The sequence below is a fragment of the Myotis brandtii genome, unplaced genomic scaffold (assembly GCF_000412655.1).
Source record: "Myotis brandtii unplaced genomic scaffold, ASM41265v1 scaffold389, whole genome shotgun sequence".
NCBI lineage: Eukaryota > Metazoa > Chordata > Mammalia > Chiroptera > Vespertilionidae > Myotis > Myotis brandtii.
The window spans coordinates 89,247-93,677 of record NW_005364914.1 but is presented as its reverse complement, the minus strand read 5'-3'; the positions used below and the strand labels follow the sequence as shown (position 1 = coordinate 93,677).

Below are 4,431 nucleotides of genomic sequence, written 5' to 3'. Positions count from 1 at the left end.
ATCTCCAAATGTGTGAGTGAGGCCCTCCAGCCTCAGCTGTGCTGCCAGATGACTGCAGCCAGACCAGAGACACAGGCAAGACCAGCAAAAGAATTGCCATTTTTTCTATAAAACAAATGGGAGAAATCCAGCCAACACACAACTGTAGCCATGTGAAAAGGTACTTTTATCGAACTTTGAGTCTAATAATGTACAAATGTTCTTCTTACATGTCTACATTGTCTATGCTTTTTCATTTAACTGTTTTTAAAATTCCACATATCCCCATTATTTCTTTTGTCCTAGTTACAATACAACTCTCTAAGCAATTTCTGCTGCTCTTCTTTCCAACCAGAGAACTATGGATGTGCAGGATCACCTCACCCCCAGCTATGGCAGCCTTGGCAAGAGAATCCAACTCTTCGTCGCCATGGATCTCAAGCTGTAAGTGACATGGAGGGACCCACCTTCCTTTTAGATCCTTGAGACCATGGCCTGCCACTCCAGCACCTCCACAGTGAGCCACTCCAGGATTGCAACTTGTACAGGCCGCAGTGGTACCCACCCTTCGGTGGCTTGTGGTTCAAGTCTTCAAATGTCTGTGGCTGTGGCCCATGGGAAACGGTAGCCTGGCCCTCTGTGTGCAAGATACTGCCTTAGCCTTGACCCTCCCACTATCCTTACCAGCTTCACTTCCAGCCATGGTCTTGGCCACCACGCCCTTCCGCCTGCCCAGCCGCCCCCTAAAATGTATATTCTTGAAAGCAGACATCCCAAAACGATGCAAAGAAATAACAACCCATGAATACTGGGTTCTTTCTTTCCAACTGACCAATCAGTTATGTCAATCCTCTTCCCCTGAGGAAGAGTGACTAAGGGAACAGTGAGAAGTCAGAAGGTTCCTGTAGGAACATAGAGACTGGGGAGTATGTGTTCTGCCTACAACAGATATCATTTTTATGCTAATGACTTTTCATTGTAGCTCCAGCTACAGCCTCTTCCCTGAGCTTCAGACTTATATATTTATCTTCCTACTCAGTTTTTCTGCTTGGAAGTTGAATAGGCATTTTAAACTCAATCTGTCTAATAGAGAACTACACGTTTTTCACCATTTCTCTTCAATTCTGTATCAGTAGTATCTTATATAATAAAAGGCTAATATGCAAATCAACTGAATGGCAGATGACTGGTCGCTATGATGCTCACTGACCACCAGGGGGCAGATGCTCAATGCAAGAGCTGCCCCCTGGTGGTCAGCATGCTCCCACAGGGGGAGCACCTCTCAGCCAGAAGCCAGGCTCACGGCCAGCGAACACAGCGGCAGTGGTGGGAGTCTCTCCTGCCTCCGCAGCAGCACTAAGGATGTCCGACTGTCAGCTTAGGCCCGCTTCCCATAGGGAGCAGGCCTAAGCCATCAGTCGGACATCCCCTGAGGGCTCCTGGACTGCAAGAGGGCACAGGCCTGGCTAAGGGACCTTCCCCCAAGTGCACAAATTTTGTGCACCAGGACTCTAGTTGCTATATAATTAAATGCCACAGGCTGGGAGGCTTCAACTACAGAAATTTATTTTCTCACACTTCTGGAGGCTCAGGGTCTCATATCAAGGTGCTAACACAGTTGTTTCTCCTGAGGTTGGTCTCTTGGCTTGCAGATGGCCTCCTTCTCACTGTGTCCTCACCTGCCTTTTCTCTGTGCACATGCATCCAGGCTGTTTCTTCTTATCAGGACACCAGTCATATTGGATGAGAGCCTCATTTAACGTTAATTTAATCTTCATCACCTCCTTTAGGACCATTTATCCAAAAAGGGTCACACTGGGGTTAGGGTTTCAACACAGGACAATTCAGTTCTTAACAACTCCTTTCACAATATTCCCCATTTCAGGAAATAGCACCATCACTGACCAATTGCTAAGACTAAAACCTTTGGAATCATTTAGAATTCCTCTTTCCTTCACACCTCACATCCAGCCCATTAGCAAGTTATGTCAGCTTTACCGCTTCTATGTCTTACCACCTCTAGAGTTTCTGCTACCCTCTTATGCCTGCTCTACTGCATGAGCCTCCTAATTGGTTTTCCTGCGTCCCTCGTTGCCCTGCCACAGTCTATTTTCCATACATCTCCTTGAGGCATCTTAAAAAATAAGTCAGATACTATTTCTTTTTTTTTCTTTTTTTAACTATATTTTATTGATTTTTTTTACGGAGAGGAAGGAAGAGGGATAGAGAGTTAGAAACATCAATCAGCTGCCTCTTGCACACTCCCTACTGGGGATGTGCCCGCAATCAAGGTACATGCCTTGACCGGAATCGAACCTGGGACCCTTGAGTCCGCAGGCCAACGCTCTACCCACTGAGCCAAACCAGTTAGGGCAACAGATACTATTTATTTCTTGATTTGAACACTTGATGGCTTTTCACTACACTTAGAATAAAACCCAACTAGAGTTTATGACTCGCCATAATCTATCCCTACCCACCTCTCTGCCCTTATTGTTTATCTGTCTTCCCCATCATTTACTTAACTCTAGGCATCTGGGCTCCTTGATTTTCTTAAAGCAGACAAAGCTTATTTCTGTGTCATAACCATAGTATGTGGAGGTCCTGGTCCTTCTGCCTGGAACTCTGTAAAACTACCCTTCCCTTTTAATTTCATTTATAGTTCTGCTCAAATGTAACTTCCTTAATAGACCCTTCCCTGACCTCCCTATTTGAAACATACTCCACCCCCATGGCTCTTGATTCCCTTACCCTCCTTTATTTTTCTTCAAAGCAGTTACAACTACCTGAAACTATAAATTTTTATTTGATCACTTGTTTATTGATAATCTTTTTAAAAATCTTTATTGTTAAAAGTATTACATATGTCCACCTTCCTCCCACCCCCATTGACTCCTTCTATCCCTCCCTCACCCCCCACCCCAGGCTTCCACCACCCTATTGTCTGTGTCAATGGGTTGTGCACATATGAATACTAGTTCTTTGGTTGATCTCTTCCCACCCACCAACCCACCCCTGCCTTCCCTCTGAGATTCGACAATCTGTTCCATGCTTCTACAAGTATGTCTCTGTATCTATTTTGTTCAATAGTTTATTTTGTTCATTAGATTCCACATATGAGTGAGATCATGTGATACTTGTCTTTCTCTAACTGGCTTATTTCACTTAGCATAATACTCTCCAGGTCCTTTACAACTAGACTATGAGTTTCATGAAGTTTTTTTGTTCTCTGCTGTACCCTCAGCACTAAATATTATCTTTGGCACAAAATAGACACTCAAAAATATTAGGTGAATGAAAATATTATATGTAATCTAAACCATTTCAATTTAAAATTTTGATGATGACTTTTTTTCTTAAGCCCTCCAGTGACTTCCAACTGCTCTCTGGGTGAAATTCAAGCATTTATCATGGTGTTCAAGGCCCTACCACCATTCAGTTTCCCTCTAGTGACTCTCACCATGCAGCTTGAGCTCCAGCCTTAATAATTGTTTAAGGCCTTAGCTGTGTTCATTCACCTTGGAATGCTTGGACTCTAGAACAGTATCTGGCACAAAATGGCTACAAAGCAGCTGCATGAATTGGAAGGAATTGTTATATAAACCAGAGAGTACAAAGATTCTTGATTTTACATTTTACTAGTTGGTTACTATGTTGATAAAATGATGATCATAAAGCCAGCTTTACCAATCTCACAAGTTTATTGGGTTTTTTAAAAGATCAAATTCTTTTCATATTTATAAGCTACTTACTATGTGTTTGGTACTATTCCACTGTTCCAGGTACTGGGAATAATACACTAGAGAGTAAAATAGGCAAAATATGCAGCCTTCCTGGAATTTATGCTCTACTTAAGGTAAGATGTTTAGTTAAACACACACACACACACACACGCACGCAATAGAGAGAACTAAATCAAGAGGGTGAAGAGTAGGTAATGCAATGCATATGCACACTTTATACTTGGTGGTCATGGAAGGCCTCCCAGTGATGATGACATTTGAACAGACACTTGAAGGGGTTGAGGGGAAGGAGCCACGTGGACAGCTGGGGGAGAACACTCCAGTCAGAGGGTCAACAAGTGCAAAGGCGCTGAGGCAAGAGCATGTTTACAGTGTGCAAAGCCATCTTCTGAGCCATGAAGTAAGTTTCAGTAAATTTAAAAAGATTCAATTCATTCAAAATATGCTCTCAGACCACGGTGGACATAAATTAAAATAAATTCAATAAATAAAGATATATAACAAAAAGCACCTCTGGATAATCCCCAAATATTTGGAAACTAAGCAACACTTCAAAACCACCCATGAATCAAAGAAGGAATAAAAAGTGAACTTAGAAAATATTTTAAACTGAATGAAATTGAAAACACATGATACCGAAATCTCTAAGATGTGGTTAAATTTATAGAACTAAAACACCTATATTAGGGGGGGAAAAAAGTTTGAAATT

General features: G+C 42.3%; 1 pseudogene; it reads right to left on the bottom strand.

Annotated features, from left to right (window-relative positions):
* Positions 1–232: 232 nt before the first annotated feature.
* LOC106727205 lies at positions 233–682 on the bottom strand (annotated as a pseudogene).
* Positions 683–4,431: the final 3,749 nt, after the last annotated feature.